General features: G+C 44.3%; 1 protein-coding gene across 2 annotated transcripts in view; it reads left to right on the top strand.

Moving 5' to 3' along the window:
* The window catches only part of EPHB1 (EPH receptor B1), a 449583-nt gene that overhangs the window by 326909 nt on the left and 102333 nt on the right, over window positions 1–20341 (top strand). The window lies entirely within an intron of this gene.

Raw genomic sequence — 20341 nt, forward strand, 5'->3', positions numbered from 1 at the left:
TGTCTTATGTCTCTGTTTTTGTGGTGCCAGTACCATGCTGTCTTGAGCACTATGGCTTTGTAGTAAAGACTAAAATCTGGTATGCTGATGCCCCCAGCTTTATTTTTGTTACAGAGAACTGCCTTAGCTATACGGGTTTTTTTCCGGTTCCATACAAAACGCAGAATCATTTTTTCCAAATCTTGAAAGTACGATGTTGGTATTTTGATAGGAATGGCATTGAATAGGTAGATTTCTTTGGGAAGTATAGACATTTTAACAATGTTTATTCTTCCCATCCATGAGCATGGTATGTTCTTCCATTTGTTAATATCCTCTGCTATTTCCTTTCTGAGGATTTCATAGTTTTCTTTATAGAGGTCCTTCACCTCCTTCGTTAGGTATATTCCTAGGTATTTCATTTTCTTTGAGACTATGCTGAAGGGAGTTGTGTCCTTAATTAGCTTCTCATCTTGACTGTTATTGGTGTACACAAAGGCTACTGACTTGTGGACATTGATTTTATATCCTGAAACATTATTGTATTTTTTGATGACTTCTAGGAGTCTTGTGGTTGAGTCTTTGGGGTTCTCTAAGATCATGTCGTCAGCAAAGAGGGAGAGTTTGACCTCCTCTGCTCCCATTTGGATTCCCTTGATTTCCTTGTCTTGCCTAATTGTATTGGCTAGAACTTCCAGCACTACGTTGAATAGTAAAGGTGACAGAGGACAACCTTGTCTGGTTCCAGTTCTAAGAGGAAAAGCTTTCAGTTTTACTCCATTCAGTAAAATATTGGCTGTGGGTTTGTCATAGATAGCTTCAATCAGTTTTAGAAATGTGCCACCTATGCCTATACTCTTCAGTGTTCTAATTAGAAAAGGATGCTGGATTTTGTCAAATGCTTTTTCTGCATCTATTGAGAGGATCATATGATCTTTATTTTTGCCTCTGTTAATATGGTGGATAACGTTTATAGACTTGCGTATGTTAAACCAGCCTTGCATCCCTGGGATGAAGCCTGCTTGACCATGATGAATGACTTTTTTGATGATACGCTGTGATCTATTGGCTAGGATTTTGTTGAGAATTCTTGCGTCTATGTTCATGAGTGAGATTGGTCTGAAATTCTCCTTTTTGTTTGGGTCTTTTCCTGGTTTTTGTATCAGGGTAATGTTTGCTTCATAGAATGTGTTGGGGAAGATTCCTTCTTCCTGAATTTTTTGGAATAATTTCTGCAGTACAGGAATAAGCTCTTCCTTGAAGGTTTGATAGAATTCTGGAGTGAAGCCATCTGGACCAGGGCATTTTTTGGTTGGAAGATTTTTTATTGTTTCTTTGATCTCAGTGCTTGAAAATGGTCTGTTCAGGAGCTCTATTTCTTCCTGGCTGAGTCTAGGGAGAGGGTGTGATTCCAAATATTGATCCATTTCTTTCACATTGTCAAATGTCTGGGCATAGAGTTTCTGGTAGTATTCAGAGATGATCTCTTGTATCTCTGTGGGATCAGTTGTTATTTCCCCTTTATCATTTCTGATTGAGGTTACTAGAGATTTTACTTTTCTATTCCTCATTAGTCTGGCCAATGGTTTATCTATTTTATTTATTTTTTTCAAAAAACCAACTCCTTGTTTCATTAATTTTCTGAATGATTCTTTTGTTTTCAATTTCATTGATCTCTGATTTGATTTTGGTTATTTCTTTTCTTCTACTGAGTTTAGGCTTAGATTGTTCTTCTTTTTCCAATTCCATAAGATCTCTTGTGAGATCATTGATGTGCTCTCTTTCTGTTTTTTGAATGTAGGCATCTAAAGCGATGAATTTTCCTCTCAAAACTGCTTTTGCAGTATCCCACAGGTTTTGGTAGCTTGTGTCTTCATTGTTGTTATGCTCAAGGAAGTTAATGATTTCCTGTTTTATTTCTTCCTTCACCCATCTGTTATTCAACAGAGGATTGTTTAGTTTCCATGCCTTTGGGTGGGGTCGAGCATTTTTGTTAGAGTTGAGTTCCACCTTTAGTGCCTTATGGTCTGAGAAGATACAAGGTAGAATTTCAATTCTTTTGATTCTGTTGATATTTGTTTTGTGTCCCAGGAATTTTGGAATTTTGGAATTTTGGAGAATGTTCCATGGGGTGATGAGAAGAATGTATATTCTTTATCTTTGGGATGGAGTGTTCTATATGCGTCTATCAAGCACAGTTGTTCTAGGGTCTCATTTAAGTCTCTTATATCCTTGTTTAATTTCTGTTTAGAGGATCTGTCCAGCTCTGTAAGAGGTGTGTTAAAGTCCCCTGTTATTATGGTATTATCAGATATCATATTGCTCAGACTGAGTAAGGTCTGTTTCAAGAATCTGGGAGCATTTAAATTGGGTGCATAGATATTTAGAATAGAAATGTCTTCTTGTTGTATTTTTCCCTTGACCAATATAAAGTGACCATCTTTGTCTTTTTTGACTTTAGTTGCTTTAAATCCACATGTATCTGAAAATAAGATTGCAACTCCTCTTTTCTTCTGAATTCCATTTGCCTGAAAAATTGTCTTCCAACCCTTGACTCGGAGCTTTAATTTGTCTTTTGAAGCCAGGTGTGTTTCTTGCAGACAGCAAATGGATGGCTTGTGTTTTTTAATCCAGTCAACCAATCTATGTCTCTTCAGTGGGGAATTCAAGCCATTAACATTTATTGAGATAATTGATAAGTGTGGTAGTATTCTATTCGTCTTATTTTGTGAGAGTCCATTGCTTAGTTTTATCTTTTGCATCAGTGTGGAGGTTTGGTTCTGTCCTTTAATTTCTGAGTTCTTACTTTGCTGCTGATCCATTGTGGTGGTCAGTGTGCAGAACAGGTTGAAGTATTTCCTGTAGAGCTGCTCTTGTTGTGGCGAATTTCCTCAATGTTTGTATATCCGTAAGTATTTGATTTACGGATTTGATTTCTCCGTCAATTTTGAAGCTTAGCTTAGCAGGGTCCAGAATTCTGGGCTCGAAATTGTTCTGTTTAAGTAGATTAAAGGTAGATGACCATTGTCTTCTTGCTTGGAAAGTTTCATTAGAGAAGTCTGCGGTCACTCTGATGGATTTGCCCCTGTAGGTCAACTGGCGCTTACTCCTGGCAGCTTGCAGAATCTTTTCTTTTGTCTTGACTTCAGACAGGTTCATCACAATGTGTCTTGGAGAAGCTCAGTTAGAGTTGAGGCGACCTGGGGTCCGATAGCCCTCTGAAAGCAGTGTGTCAGAATCTTTGGTGATATTTGGGAAATTTTCTTTTATAGTATTCTCTAGTATGGCTTCCATTCCTCTGGGGCATTCTTCTTCCCCTTCTGGAATTCCTATAACTGGTATGTTGGAACGCTTCATAAAGTCCCATAATTCTGACAGTGAACGTTCTGCTTTCTCTCTCTTCTTTTCTGCCTCTTTTACTATCTGAGTTATCTCAAAAACTTTGTCTTCTACCTCTGAAATTCTTTCTTCTGCATGGTCTAACCTGTTGCTGATACTTTCCATTGCATCTTTAAGTTCCCTGTGACTGTTTCATTTCCTTCAGCTCTGCTATATCCTTTTTATATTCTTCATATCATTCATCTCTGATTTGATTCTGTTTTTGGATTTCCTTTTGGTTATTTTCCACTTTATTAGCAGTTTCCTTCATTGTTTCCATCATTTCTTTCATTGTTTTCAACATGTGTATTCTAAATTCCCTTTCTGTCATTCCTAGCATTTCTGTATAGGTGGAATCCTCTGCAGCAGCTACCTCATGGTCCCTTGGCGGGGTTGTTCTGGACTGGTTCTTCATGTTGCCTGGAGTTTTCTGCTGATTCTTCCTCATGGGTGATTTCTTTTATCTGTTTCCTTGCCCTAATTTTCCTTTCACTTCCTCTTGCTCTTTAAGTTCTCGTGCCTGTGGACTGCTTGTTTTCTAGTATCTTTAGCCACCCAGATCAATACTTCTATTCTGTAACTCCTTGATGATTTAGAAATTGCATACGAAAGTAATTAAAGAGTAACTTATTGGTCACACAATTTAATCAAACAGTAGTCTCGATATAGTATAGGAAAGGAAGATAAATATCCTCTTCCAAGGTATTAGACATAAATTTAGGGAAGACGTAGTTATGCTTCCTTAACAGGCCTGCTTTACTTCTCAGGTTGGTGGCAGGTCATCCCGGCTGCCGCGGCGCTCCACGTCTTCGGGGGCGGGCCCGAGAGCGGGCGAGACCTGGGAGGCCGGGCAAGTGGACGCGGGCGGCGGGCGGCGGGGCGGGGCGGGTTGGGCCTGGATTGTTTTTCAATCCAAAGGCAGTATTGGAGAACTGCCATTTTTGACCACCTCCAATATGCCAATCTCTGCTGAGTTCTTTGCAGAGATGAGATGGGTCAGGTAAAGAAACTGGGATCAGAGCACTTTTGGAATTTGTTCAGTATCGAACAGGCAGAAATGATATTTCTGAGTTTCAAACTCAGGTTTGTGGCCATTTGATCCTCACACTGAGAAAACATTGCCTTATGGTGGGCTGTGGGAGCTGTAAGTCCCCTCTAAGTTGTTGCCAGATAGCTGGGCCACTTTAGCTGTCAAAAAAACTGTACACCATCTTCGGTCAGGGTTGGTCATGAATTATGCAAGCTCAGGTTTACGTGTGGTCTTCAGGGATGCAGCCTTGTGCTGAATACAGCTGCTATGAGTTTAAAATAGAGCATATCAGGTGTAACTCTCTCTGTTTCAGTAGCCAAGTGATCTGCAGAGAGGTTGTTATCACCACTAACTCCTGCAGTCACTCTCTGGCATCTGGCCCCAGATTCAGTCTGATGGCTGGATCATCTGGCTGTCAGAGAGAATTAAATAAATGACAAACTTTACTTCTCTCTTCAGCCAACTAGAATCAGAATGTCAGAATTGAGGAAAAAGTGGAAATCTTGGGGGAGAAGAAAGATGAATGAGACTAGCACATGAATTTGGGACCTCTAAGCCAAGGTGAACAAATTCAAAGGCCCCTGAAGCAGGCAGGTGATGGGAAGAAGCAAAGCATAGGTGGTATAAGGCGGAGAGAGGAGTGAGGACCACAGGGAACTGATGAGCACAGAGGCAACCACTGTTCAGCTTCACCAAGAGTTGCCATGCCCTGCACTGCCTGATTTTATAAGCTGAAAATACAGATTTAAAATGTTGACAACTGATTAGAAAATGTTAAAGCCAAACAAATCTGATTCTGGGTTAGGCCTATTGGCTGTGGTTCATAACCTCTGATACAGAGGGTTAATCTGATTTACCAAGCATCACTGGTAAATGTGCTGTTTTCCATCTTGTTTTACCATGAGGCAGTCATTGTCCTCACCTCTTGGGCTCATGATGGCAGAGGAGCAGTGCAGGATTCCTGGGGTTCTCCTCTCGGCTCCTCACGTGACTTGTGCAAGTTCACTTAACTGCCAAGATCTCTCATCTTGCCTACAAAACAGTAGCCATGATACCTGCTTCCTAGTACTGTAGTGACAAGCAAACAGGGCAGTGGATAAAAAAACACTCTGTAAACTGTGCTGTGGACTAGAAGATTAGCGTCATTTCTGAGAATGTGTCCTGAGCCAGAGAGCCATTTGCTCTCTGGGATTTTTCTCCCTAGGCTGTTTCCTTCCGAGGTTTCTCAGTCTCTTTGTCTGGGACTGATATTATCTGTATCAGATATGTAACAGACATCCGTTTGTCCATTCTGTGCTGGTAGCAGTAGGCACCAGGAAAGAAGGTGGCAAAGTCTGCATCCCAGTGAACTAGTGATGAGGGTGGGCGTGGAGCCCGGAACCTGGGCACCTGGCACTGGTCAGGCTGCTGCTCCGAGGAGCTCTGTCTTTTTTCCTCCTTCTTCCTATTTGGAGAAGCAACACTTCCTCCCTCACTTGCATGATCCCATCGGCACAATTTATGTCTGACATTTATAGTACACACAGTTCATGTATGGCCTGCTGTGTCTATTGCTTGTGGAACACTATTCATCATGCCCACAACACAGACACCACCCATTCTTTAATTCTGTTTAGAAAATACTGCACTACTTCTGTTAATAGTCATGAGGCCCTATAGTTTGTCCATTTCTAAGGCATTTTTGAAGTTCTTAGACAATTAAAGGCACTCAGATACACTACTTTTCCTACAAAAGAATTACCTAGCCCATCAATTCCACTGAATACATCACCTAATTTGCATTATTCCTTGGTTAAATATAGTATTTGCATGCATAAAGAATAATCTTTGAATATGAAAAGGAATTTTATGATATTGCAATATATTGAGCTCTTTGGAGGGAAGATATTATGTAAATCTCAAAATTAAATATTAAAACAATATTACACTGCTGCCTGTAAAAATGTAGAGCATTAAGATCCATATGTTGAAACCAGTTCATTTTTAAAGGATGTTCTCATGGAAATTAGCAGGCAAAATTTGCTCCAGAGCAGAGAAAAGATTGAGTGAAAACTTTAAAAAGACTGGAATGACTTTGAAGAAAACTTTTCATTGAAGTTAATAAAGAAGAGTTTTAAAAACTTAAGTAAATAAAATTTCTACTGTTCTTAATTCAATTTCATAGTTTATTTCACAGCTTTCTTCTCATTGTTAATTCTGGAAAGGTTGTTTTTATTGTTTTTTAAGCTCTGGCATTGAAAAAGAACTTCCAAGTGACCTCAGAAAAACCCTGACCATTTGCAAAAGGTGCTGTGTTATCTGCTGGGCTAAGAAGGTCAGCAGGGAAAACTGCATGTGACCAGTGTCATGGCTTCCAGCCTTGGGGTTCTCCACTAGATGTGGAGCTGTGTGAAGAATAAAACTTTCTCAGTAACCACCAGCTTTGTGAGGGAGGGACTACACAACGCCAGGCATGGAGAGCCTTTATAAGGATTTGTCAGATACCTTTAGTTCTCACAGGTGAGTATCAGAATGTGTTTGTCAGGGGTGTGGCGATCAGAATGTGTCCTGGTGGTTCACAGGTGACATCAGCCAGGTAACCAGGTATCTTCCTCCTCTTGTGGAGCTCAAAGAAATGATGCTCAGGGAATGATGCTTAGAGTGATGCTATGAGCCCTGGTCCATTTCAAGGAACACAGACTCAACCACACTCAAAGGGATTGGTTTGTTCATTTGAGTGCTTCAACTTCGGAAATGTATTCATTTTACACATTCTCTGTGACTATGTATCAAGTACCAAATCAAGGGTACCTGCTTGTTAGAGGTTCCCTTCCACTCCCATCCTCAGGAAATATTTATTGAGGCCTTCCGTGTGCCATGTACTGCTCAAGATACACAGCAGCAACCCAAACCGACACAGACCTGTGCTTCTGTCGGGGGCACATTCTGGTTCACAGTACCCATCAAGCCTGAAATCAGAGGCTGAAACCAGAAAAGTCACAAAGTGAGCAAATGACTGTGGGAAGTGACATGAGGGGGTATAGGCCCCCAGCTGGGCCCTTGGTACTACCCCCTGCTATGACACCAAGTCACACATTCTAAAATTTAGGAGGTAACTGCCCGCCATTAGAGAGCATTTCCAGGTGTGGTTGTTGTATACTACAGCGGTGTGTTCACTAACTGGCCGATTTGAATTTCTCGTGGATGGATATCACCTGCTGGGCCACATGGTGGCTGGGCATGGGAATTTCCCATTTCTGGTCCTGAGCAGTGGCCAGTGATACTGCTTTAACAGCTCAAGGAGAGCTGAGAATACCCTACTAGGATAACTAGGGGGTCGCAGGACCCAGGGACCTTATTTGCTCAGTTTAGTCTATCTTGGGTCAGGCACTCTAAGTCTATAACTTGGGAAGTGACAATGGGGATGCCGGCCATGAGACTGTAGGAAGTTCCTTACTCTGCTCAAAGTTCATCTGAGATCGTTATAACCCTCCTTACAGGAGAAACGCTAGTTGGATTATGAGATAGTTGCTTTCACCTTGTGTCCTTAGGAAAGAGGGTGGACAGGAGGAGGGGTCCGCTCCACACCCCTATGGCAGGTCAGCTCCACAAGCCCACTCTAATTTCCAAGAGAGTATGCCCTATATCTGTCTTAGTGAATATTATCTAGTTAGGTGTGTGCCTGAAACACAGAAAGAATTGAATAAATGCCCATTGAATGAATAATTTATTCATTAATACATTTAATAATTTAAATATATACATGACTGAATGCCTCAGTTCTTTCTTAAAATAATCTCAGGCATCAGTAAATGGTGCAGCTCAAGCTCTTTCTGTAGTCCCTTCTTTATCAGGCATCTTTGGGTGGAGGGCTGTGATTGGAGTGAAGCACCTACATTCTTCCTAGATGTTGTTGAGACTCAGGGCTACCTGTGCGTACTGTACCCCCAAGCCATGGCCCTGTGGGAGCCACTCTGCTATGACCTGGCCTGTCCTACCAGGTCCTCACTGGCAGGGACCCAGCTGCTTGAGCAAGCACAGTGGGGGTACCGGGATGGCATCCCAGTGCTGCTGTCTGTCCGCCTGCGTGCTAGCTCCATGCCTATCATTTTCACAGTATCATCCATGTTAAACAGGCTGGAGCACCAGGGGTTTCTGAATGCAGCAATTAACAAAACAGTAATCAAGCTAAGTGTTTAATTTCAGAAAATTAACATCTTCTCTGAGCGGATGTGAAAGATGGGGGGAAAGGCACATTGAATGTTCTGGGTAAATAAAGGCAACATTGGGCCACAAATATTTCACAGTGCAAGGAAGACTCCTTGCCAGTCCTCCTGGCCTTGGGATCAGTTTCCTTCTGAGCCAAACTACAGGAAATGTGACCTAAAGAATTGAGCCACAAGATTTACAAATGGTGTGTGTGTTTCTTTGCTTTGCTTTTTGCTTTTTTGGAGGGCAAAGCAAATGCTTTCTCTGTCCAGAGGGGTTCAGGGGAACAAGGGTTTAGTCATGCCCCCTGTGAGTGTGTCTGCCTTGCTGATGTGTTTTTCTTCTCTGAATTGTATTCATTAAAAGGATGACAAGATGAGTTCTTGGATGTGTGTTAGCTTTTCATGTGCATACGCCATATTTCTCCTGATAGAGTGATGGCGGGGAGGGGACAGGATGGAGAGGTCCTCCTAGCCGCTGTTTCCTCATCTGCCAGCCTGGATGGGAGTGAGTGCCCAGGACAAAGGATTAGGAAGGCAAGGAAAGAAGGCTGTGAAGGTGAGGCAGAGACAGGCAGCCTAGGGCCAGTGCCGAGGTGCCAAAGCTGACCAAGGTTCTCGGGGTGGTGCTGAGCCTGACACTGCCCAAGGAGGCATCAGATACTGTGTTCTCATGGGGCTTCAGGTCCCCAGGGAGGGGCCTGGCAACCTGCCCTGAAGAGCAGCTTTCCTTGAGGGATCTCACAGGCAGCTGATGTGAGAACAAAGAAACCAAAGCAGGAGAATGAGAGAGGGCCGGTTTCAAGTTATTGTTTATGCAACTGGACATTCAGCATCTATTTTCTCTGTGAGATAGAAAATAAGGTTTGTTGCAGAGTGAAGGGGAACTAAGTATCTAAGTATCGGTTAAAGTTTCAAAGAGAATGGAAAAGGTGTGGCAGTGTTATTGCAGAGAATGGAGATGTGATTAACCAGAGAAATTCAGGATTTCTGCAAAGTTTTAAGGGTTCATTTGCGGTGGTGACCACACATTTAGAAAGTTTATTCTCTTGTGTGGCTTTCTCAGCAGTGTGAGGCTTCTGCACAGCAGATCCTGCAGGAAGTGGATCATGGCCCTATCTCTGGTTGAGTTTTGACAGCTGTAGCCTAGGAAAAGACAAAGGTAACCCAAGCCCGAGGGCATAGGGAGTGTTGTATGTTATTGCAAAGGTGGGATCTAGGCTGGATAATGAGGGGTGTGAATAAAGGAGAGAACAGATGCATTAGGTGGAAGTGAAAGCTGAGAGGGCCAGACAAGGCCAAAAATAGTTGCAGTGGGCCCATCTGAGGCTGCAGTGAGGAAGCAGAATATGAAGTACTTGAGTTTGTGATTCTGAAAATGGAGCAACTTTAGGTGAGTCAGAGTCTAAGAGCAGACATGGAAGCGTGTGGGGGTCCAGGAACTGAGAGTCTATTACTGAAGTGGACACTGAAGTCATCCCCATGAGAGTACGGCTCAGGCTCAGTGGAGAGGAAGACAGAGACAGAAGCCAAGTCTTCAATGAATGGGGGATGGTGGGCGGGGGCACATGGTGGTCCTAAGACTTCTCAAAGAACAAGAGTCCAACCAAATGGCATTTTTGCAGAGGGTGTAGGAGGTGGGTTAATGGGGTGAAAGAGGAGATGGGGAACAAAAAGGACACACCCTGGTGCATGACCGGAGCTGTGCCGGTGCAAAATCATAAACTGCTTGTGAGAACTGCAGGGCAGAAGTTTCCCCAGAGGAGAGCTTCTTTTCCTAATGCAGGCACAGAGGGAATACTCAGGGAGGAGGTGGTGGGCACTGGGGAGTTCCCTGATTAGTGAGCAGCCACTTTGGAAAGCCCAGGGCAGGGGATGCTCAGTGGCAACAGGAGGAAGTCATGGTCAAGGGAAAAGAGGCCCAGAACGTCGTGGTGTGCAGAGGGGCTTAAGGCTGGGTTTGCAGGGTGGAAGCCTGGGAGCGCCTGTGCAGCTGGTAGGGTGCTCTCAGGAGGGAGCACTCTGGGCTTTCAGGCCGGAAGACTTAGACCCTCAGATCTAGGGGAGGATGGTCCCAAGGCTGCAGGTGCGGCTCCCTGGCCCAGCATTGATGGCTTAGAGTGGTGGTGGGGGGTGGGTGAGAGCTGAGGGCCCTGTGGGGCATGTCTGTGGCCTCTCCACAGCTAGCATTTGCAGTGACCTGTCTTCCATGACCAAACATTAAACAGACCAAAGCTGCCAACACTCTGCTCTTGTCCCACACCAGGAAAGGCTGACAGGCATTTGGGTGGCAGAGTTAAGTGGTGTACCCCAGCTGACTCCTGATGGCTCTCTCCTCAGCAGCAGCAACAAAACCCAGGATGCCTGCCTAAGATGACCACCTCCTGACAAATACTGAACTCCCCTGTGCCCCCTGAACACACATGTGTACCTCCACAGCCTCCCATGACCACAGGGTCCCAGAGCTCAGTTTTGCTGCCTTTTCCACTGTAAATGGCCCCTTCTTGAGGCACCTCTGCTCCCCTAGCAGGCAAAAGGAGCTGGGGTGACCCAGGAGGCAGAGGTGCCCCCAGGATTGCCCTGCAGGCTGACCTCCTCCACCACTTTGGGTGGGGGATGCCTGACCTGAGGGCAGAAGAGTCCTGGAAGGCAGCACCTGATCCATGAGAGTTGGGACCCTGACCGTACCTAGTTGCGCAGACATGCCACATGCATGAGTGGAGGGGAGGGAAGGGCAGAGGGCTTACACTGGTCTCAGGGAAAGTGGCCCGGCTATTTTCGGCTCTGTACTTACGTGCTGGGGACTTGGAGAAGTCAGTTCTTTTGCCCGCAGTGCTCTAATCTATAAATTATAAGACTTGGCAGAAAACAGAATAGCATTGGATATTCTCTCAAAGTTTAATATTGTGATTTCTAGATAAGCAATTCTCAAACTTAAGCATGCATCAGACCCAGGTGGAGGGCTTGTTAAAACAGATTCCTGGGCTCCCCGCCAGGGAGTCTCGAGTAGGCTCTAGAGCTGCGTTTCTTATGTGCCCAGGTGAAACTGATCTGGGAGCACATTTTGAGAACTGTCAGAGTCAGCTAGATGATCCCAATAAAGAGCCCCACACTTACATCAAAGGTAATATCAGAACTGAGGGCCTGTGCTATAAACCCACGTTCCCAGAGCAGCCCTACTCCCTAACCCCAGCTGTCACCACCTCTTTGGCTTTGAACCAAACTCTTAGTGGATGAACCAATGGAGGAGGAACCTGTGGGTTCCTGCCTGGGACTGTGGAGCTGACAGCCAGGCTGGAGCCCTCACTTTCCCACCCCTCACATCCCCTGAGCTCCATGAGGAGATCAGCCAATGTTCTACAGCATCAGGGAGCCCAGGAAGTCCTCCGTGCCCAGGTGACTCCAGGGTAAGGAGGAAGACAGAAAGGAAGGGCAGGGTTGTCTCGAGGCAAATGTCAGAGCAAAAGCAGAGAAGGCAATGTCCTCAATAGGGAAAAACATGAGAAAAATAATTAATTCTTCTTTCGTATCTATATCCTGTTTCCAAACTACTTGCTTATTTATTTAATCTACTTTAACCAGAAGGGTTACTGCACCAAAAATATGTAATGAATCAGGCTTCCTAGTGTAAAATTCAAGCATATTTGTGTAACAAAATGAGTTTTCATCAATAGAGGAAGACGGGGAGAACTTCTAAATAGGACCTTCTCAGCCAAGTTCTTTCCTGGAATAGAAATGTCAAAACAGTTCATCTGTGTACAAATTATTCTTATTCGACACATTATTAGTGAGACCAACGTCTTTAGCTGGCATTTAAACATAGGTTTTTTGTTTTCTTTTTTTCTTGTGGATATGTTTCATATAAGCAAAAAATGGCCTTCCAGTCTCCACCCCTCAGCCCCAGCCCATCACTCATACTGTAGAAACTCAACCTAGTTTAATCTGAGGCCTCACAGAGACTTCGGAGACTGCTTGGCAGTTTTTGGATCCCTCTAGAAACCTTTTTGAGTCTGCATTAGGGAGAAAGGACACGCACTAGCTTCAGGGCTCTGTCTGAATTGTTCTGTTTCACACTTTATGCTTCAGGGAAGCTTTTGTTTGGAGAAAGGATCCTATAGCTTACATTCAAATAAGAAGAAACATTAGAAAACCACTAATGTTAGGGTAACATTTCTGCTGGAACACCCCAGGGAGGTGGGGATGGATAGCCTGCCCAGTTTCTCTGTCCATTCTCTCTCCACTCCCTCGGGCTGCCACGTGCAGGCCTCATCTATATTCTTCCTGAGACGCCAGCTGCAGAATCACAACCTGCCTTCCCTCTCCTGCCCCACGCAACTTCAAAGACCAATATTCATGTTGGGTAAAATTAAGCAATTTTCCGACCCCTTTTACTTCTGACATCTATATAGGAAAGCTCACCATCATTGCAGTGAGAGCAAACTTTTGTTGAACGTCTCTTAAGTGCAAGCACAATAGGAAGAGGCTAAAAGCATGATTCCTGATTTAAAGTGTCGATTCCAGTGATGGAGAGCAGAGGTGAGCTCCTGGAAAGTTAATCACAATGCGCTGTGTCCCAAGGTGCCAATGGCATCCCAAAGGGAATTGAAGGAAGAGGCAGGAAGGGGCATGTTCCTGGTGGGCACCGCCTGGCAAAGCTAAGCCAGGACAGTGTGTGGCTCCTTGTGTACCTTCAAAGGCCAGGAGAGTCATGAAGAGTCATGACTACAGGGAAATACTGAGCTTTCCTCGAACGTGGTGAGGGGAGCAGTTAGGTGAAAATAGCAGGTTTCTGAGAGGGAGCAGTGGGAGGCCGCCAGGAGGAGTTGGTGGCCACCACATTGCTACATGTTAAAGACAGAGTTAGAACTTTCTCCAGGGGGGAGCCATTGTGAGTTTTTGAGCATCAGGGTAATGTGGGTAAAACTGAGATTTAGCAAGATTAATCTGGCTACAGGGTGATCTGAAGTGAAGAGGCTAGAGGCAGACAGGAGAGTTGGGACTGTAAGAACAGGAGGGGCAATGAGACACAGGTGACAGACATGTCAGAAAGCAGGGGCATGGGAGTGTCAGTGACTCCTGGGCCTGAGCCACTCCATCAGGTGAATGGCTGTGCCTGTCCCTTCCCCAGAGTCACCAGGTCTCCTCATCCTTCGAGGCGAGGCGCTGTATCACTTGCATCTCAAGATACCACCAGGAAACTTTAAATCACTCCCACTCCCGCCTCTGAGGAGCCCAGCCGTTGGCTAGCCTTCCCTTCCTCCAATCCCATTCATACCCACTGCTTCCACCCTGACTGGGTCGACATGTTTATGGATCCCCAAAGATACTTATCAAATAGAAACCCAAAGCTGTCACTGGATACTGCTTTTCACACTTACCTTGGGGAAAGATGATCATTGATTGACTTGCATATGTAAACAGCCATGGACCCAGAAGAATTTGGGGTGATTGCCAAGTCCCTGGCTTGGCAGGTGGAATCTGGTTAGAAGCAATAGACCACTTAGAGCACATCTTCAGAACATTTGGAAGTTCATACTATAAGGATTACTATTCCTGTATTACAGTTGAAGAATCTGAGGTCTAAGGAAGTTAAGGACTTAAGTTAACCTTAACCCAGAGATCACATAGTAAGCAGATGGCAGAGCCAGGATAGGAACCCACCTCTCTGTGAAGCATCTGCAGGGATCTGACTATAGCCCTTCTTATTTCTGCTAACTCCTGGGATAGCTAACTAGCTAACTCTGCTAGCTCTGGGATGGGGCCCTAAGCACAGGTTCTTACCACACCTGTTTTTCTCACAGCTATAGTCTGTAGTGGTTAGTACAAGGAAGATTTGTCTGGGAAATACTATTGTAGAAAGAATAGAAAAAGCTAGCATTATAGCATATAATTCAGCAATTCCATTCCTAGGTATATCCCCATGAGAAATGCAAACATATGTCCACATAGGAACTTGTGGATGAATGTTCATAGAAGCATAATCCTTAATAGCCAAAATATGGAAACAACACAAATGTCTTTCATCTAATGGACATTTGTCCTAGAAAAGCAATGCCCATGATGATGAAACTGGTTACTAAACCTGCTGTTCAGGCTGGGGCAGCAGCATCACTCTAGGGGTCACTGTGAGGACCCCCTAGGTACTGTGTGGAAGGGCCACAGAAAGTTTCTCCCCACTGCCCACCATGAGTAATTGAGAAGGAGGCAGATGGGCTCCTCTTTCTATGGGTCTTTTTGGGAATTTTAGACATGAACATCCCTCTAACAGGAGAGAATATTTATCTTCTAGGAGACTTGCCAGAGCTGTTGCTTGAGCTAAGGTAGAGGAAATTTAACTGTGACCTGCACCTTTCTAGAGCTGGTGAGAGATGCCTCAAACAAGGCTGCCCTGGCATGATTTCTACCTGCAGACGCAGCACTGTTTTCCTCTTTAGATAAAACTTGCTGAACTCTAAAATTCATAAAAACATAAAATTCAGTTTCATATTTTTACGACTTCTTCACACATTTTTTATTCCAGTAGGTCAACTTAATTTTGCGTGTATGTGCATTTTGCTGTTATTTTTCTTTAAAACTCTTTACAAATGCTTTTGATGGCAAAAAAAATACAGGTATTTTAACATAGTAAACTCTTATATCATTAGTTAGATGCCAAAATAGATCATGGTTAAAACTGTTGTAAGAATTATTTTGGCACAAATGTCCATTAAGAGATTATGAAGTAATGTCTGATAAGCAACAAGGATGCATTAGACCTTAGTAATTGTGCTAGAGAAAAGCATCAACTTACTTGCACATTTTTGGAATTTTGGAATTTTGGGTAAAGGAAGATGTTTCTGTCTATTAAATAAGAAAAATGAAATGAATAAGAGGAAATACTTGAACATGACTGAGTCAATAACTAAGTTAAAGGGCCAAGGAAGGCCATAAACGCAAAATGTATGATCTGGGGGGAACCTGTGATGTGACAGTGAGGCTTCCACGCATCAGAGCTCCAGGGGGTAGATTTGGAGTTATTAACTTTTGAGATATATTTATGCCATCATCCCAGAGCCAGCCTAAGCCTCATAGGATTGTCGGTTCTACGGGTTCCATGAGAGCCCTTCTTACAAATGGATGGCTGTCAGGGGGTCTGCCAGGCCCCATCTTCGATGCCTCTGGCGGTGACCAGTGGCCAGTGACCAGTCGGGGCCAACACTTGTCCCATGTCATCCGTGAGTTCTGTTGCAACTTGCAGTTGAGGCCATCCTATCCCTGCAATTTATCCACGTCTAGTTTGTCAGTTTAGACAAGAACGTTCTGTGCTCGTCTGCCGTGTGTGATATACTACTTGGGATCTCTCTGCTTCAAAAGGAATTTGCGAGTAGGTTCTCCCCAATGTCTTCCCTGGAAAAACAGAGACAAAGGACTTAGTCACTCAGGCTGTCTTTGTTTTATTCTCCATTCCTGAGTCCTGGATCAGCAAAATTTTGAGTTTCTTTCCACGCGTATAAAAGGCCTCTTATTCTTGGCTGTAGATACTCTTCTCAGTCATTCTTGGTTCTCATTCTGTTTGACCCATCTTTGGTGCCTGAAAGAGCACTCTTCTTTGCTCCCTGCTCCCCTCTTTGGATCCTAACTTTGTGTTGGCTCAGCCTCTTTGCTTTGCTAAGAAGGGATATCGGGTATTGTTGATTCTGTTTGGTTTACTGGACACCACCTCTTTAGGCAAACACATCTTTGTAGAGCCTTTAGCACTTTCTTTCCAAATAGCTCCTAAATTAATTCTTTCTTCTTAAAAAACTAAAGAAATGTCCCTATTTGTTTCTTCGCTAAGTTCAAATAAGCTTGTGAACTCTTTATTTTCATTTCCTTTTTTCAGTAAAATGTTTAATTTAGTCAAAAGCTTTGTGTGCGCTTGTCAGAGAGATGCTTTCAAGTGTGCAATGAAACTATCCTTTATCTGATGATTATGGAGAAAAGACAACTGGCCAGGACTCACTATCAAAACCATTGTTTTGCGGGGGCACAAGGCTACTTCTTTGAAATAATCTTCCCATATCTGTCTTCGTTTTGCTAGAAGTTTGTGTTTGGATGAATATCAGAGATCATTTTTAGTATTTTCGGTTTTGTCTAAAAGTTTGTAGCATCTAAAATAACAAATCTGGAGGTAGCATTTGCCCTTAGGAGGGGTACAAAATTTATCACTGTAGGTGATTGCCAACGGCAGAGTACCTAACATGGGCTGCCCTTGATTTTCAGGAAGGAGCAAAATGCTTTCTTGCTTTCTCCCATGTGCTAAATCCCTTCGTAATGCAATGTAAGACATTTAGAGTGACCTGTATATGAGGACACACAGTCTTCCACAGGTCCTGTGACCATCATGGCATTGCCATAAATCTGAGAAAAGCAGGCAGATATGGCTGTTACCTTCTGGAAGCTCCTCCTGGATATGTGCGCTGCTGTCTGGAGGCTGGGGCAGTCCACGCCACCTGCAGCAATGTAGGCATTCCTCTATTTAGCTATCGATTACCTCTGGATCACCCTGCCCTGTGATTGCCTCTTTACGATCTGACCCCAACTGGACTCCAAGGACCTTAAAGGCAGGACTGTGACTTTCTTCTGTGTCCTTCTGTCCCCAGTGATTAGAACAGACCTGGCTCGGTGGCTAGTAATTGCATTGCATTTTTAACGATGGCTTTCCGGGGATTAGAAGCTAGGAGAAGAACCAAGGCCAACAAAATCCTGAGCTGCTAGCATTGATCTTTCCACTTTTTAAAACATGATGCTTCAGCTCTCAGGACCAAGGGATTCTGGAAACCTGCATGGCACTGACATGATTAACAACATGTAAATTTTGCCTCCACAGAGGTCTCCAAGGGCCCTGGGAGGAAAGAGAGTTACTGGGAGCCAGGCATTTGCCTCTGCCTTGATGGACCCACTGGGATTGTGGAACGCTGCCTCACTTTCCATGAGCCACCTTCATCCTCCCCCGTGGCCCTGTCCCGTGCACATAAGGCCTGGAAAGGCAATCACGTGCCATGAGCTTCGTTAGCCATCCAGCATGCTGCTAAGGCTGGGCTTGGTTTTTAGTTTCATTGTACCTGACTAAGCAGTAGCATTTAACATATTCTGTCCTCCTGGGAATACTGATTTCCCCTTGGTTTCTAGGTGCTCACCCTCTCCTGGTTCTTCTTCTACCTTATTGGCCTTCCTTTCTCAGGCCTATTTGCTCTTTTTTTCTCATTTCCCAAGTCTTAGAATATCTTTTTCTATTCTACTCATTCTCTTGGCAGTTCCTGTGCTTTCAAAATCTTCAAAATACTGGTGCCTTCAAATTTGTATCTGCAGTCTGGGCCGCACACATCCATTTGACACTCAGCATCGTCTCTGGGACATGTTGGCCATCTCCAACCTAACAGATTCAAAATGCAGCTTCTGGTCTTCCCCCCGAGCTGCTCTCCACTAATATCTCCCCTGATCTCAGTTGATGACAGCCCATCCTTCCAATTGTTGAGGCCACAAACCTTGGAGTAATTTTGATTCCCTTCTTTCTTCCACATCCCACATGTATGAAGATATTCAACATATATCCAGAATCTGACCACCTTCACTGCTCAAATCTGCTCCAAGCAACCTCCGTCTGGCAGCTGGATTATTGCAACAGTGATGCAATAGATTTTTTTTCCTTCTTCATGGCCCCCTCCTTTCTGTTTGCATCACAGCACAGGCGGGAATATTTGTAGTATCTGACCATTCTTTTCAGAAGGAATAACCTCAGGAAGATCAAACTCGTTTCTTTAGATATTTGACAAGCCATTCTTTGGAAGAGAGAGCATCCTATCTTACTTCAGTTGGCAGAACTGAGACCAGTAGGAAGAAGACAAATTTCAGGTAAGGATGGAAGAAATGTAAATTGGTGAGAGCTGTTCAGGTATGGAGCAGCAGCTCTTGGAGGCAGGAAGTCTCCCTGCCTAGGGCGCAGCATGAGCTTGGCAGCAAATATTCCATAGGGATTGTAGAGGGACTCAGAACCACATTAATTCAAATACTCCATGAAGCAGATGCCAAGGTGGGATTTTATGTGCAAGAGGTCTGTTGAGGAAGTGGGATGTGAGCTAGCAGAGGCTGGGAGAGCCAGTGGACCACAGTGCAGGCCTGATCCCTGAGAAGGAGAGAGGGAAGGAAGAATCTTAAGACTGCTGTGCTGTCGTAATGAAATGCTGGCAAGGCTAGTGGGGAGCCTTTGAGCAAAAGCCGCCCATCAGAAGAGTCCTGTGATCTTCCAGGAACGGGTCTGCAGTGGCATCTCCGCTACTCTCAGTCATTGGCACGAAGCAGATGTGGAAAGTAGGATCTCTGTGTGAATGTGGTGACGGATTCTAGAGTACAGCAATGGGGCCATTTGTCAAGTACTCTCCAAGGAGCAGGCACTCTGAAAGGTGCATTTTCATGACCACCACTAGGTCTCTAATGGGAACTGCAAACCAGCCTGCAGAGTCCCAGGGGACACGCTGGTTCTAAGGGCTGAACACAATACTCCTCACTCTTTATGGCTCCCTGAGCTGGGAGCATCTTCAGAACAGATGGTCCACTTCTCCCTCCCAGGGCCTCACACAGTAGGTGCTCACTGAGAGTCTGCCAAGTGGTGGAGACGGCAGCAGCCCCCCTCGTGACCTGATAGCAGGGCTCTTTAATTCCAGGTCTTGGGGGAAAATCTGTTAGTGTAAATTGAGGATAGTAAGTGTCACTCAGCCACAGTCCCCAGAGAAAGCCTTGAAAAGTGAAGTTCAAGTGAAGAAATGACCTTCATCACTGCAGAAGTGCCGGGACTAAATGGAACAGCCCCCGAGCAGAGTGCAAACTGAAGCCTCATCCATTACCTGCCTCTGCCCCTAGAAAGACAGCCTCATTTATTATTTCCAAACTGTTTTCATTTTACTTACACTGTATAAAAAAAAAATGGTGAATTGGGAAATAAATATAATATTTCTTTTTCTTTTTTTTTTTTTTGTAGAGACAGAGTTTCACTTTATTGCCCTCAGTAGAGTGCCGTGGCATCACACAGCTCACAGCAACCTCCAACTCCTGGGCTTAGGCGATTCTCCTGCCTCAGCCTCCCGAGTAGCTGGGACTATAGGTGCCCGCCACAACGCCCGGCTATTTTTTTGTTGCAGTTTGGCCGGGGCTGGGTTTGAACCCGCCACCCTCGGCATATGGGGCTGGCACCCTGCTCACTGAGCCACAGGCGCCGCCTAAATATAATATTTCTAAACAGAGATTTCTGAATCAACTTTACACATTTTGGAGTTATTTCCTGTTTCCAAATGTTTGGCTTCTGTATAATTTCTTCACTTATATTTGTGAACACATTATGACAAATGTCCTCATTTGGAAAACTCTGACAATACCTCTGTTTTGGGTCTATGTTCATGGCTTCTTCAGAGAGGTCTTTTCTTTTCCTTTTGAAGTATGGTAATATCTTACATGTTATGCCAGACTGGACCAGTTCTAATCTTTCACCATGATTTTTTTCCCAAGGTTCTCTTCTCTGCGATAACTCAGCTGTCCACTGCAAGACTGAAGTTGCTTCAACACCTTCTTCTCAAAAACATTTCATGTTTCCTCTTTGCCTTCTGTCCTTTCTCCTGATTCCTCCAACATCTGTTGTTTTGGCCAAGCCTTTCTCCTTCCTGCCCATAAAAATACCAAACCCATTCCAGCCCCTGCCCATCCATGTTTTCCTCTGCTAAATTATCAAATCTATTCATTCTGCAAAACCCACAGG

The sequence above is a fragment of the Nycticebus coucang genome, chromosome 8, assembly GCF_027406575.1.
Source record: "Nycticebus coucang isolate mNycCou1 chromosome 8, mNycCou1.pri, whole genome shotgun sequence".
Lineage (NCBI taxonomy): Eukaryota > Metazoa > Chordata > Mammalia > Primates > Lorisidae > Nycticebus > Nycticebus coucang.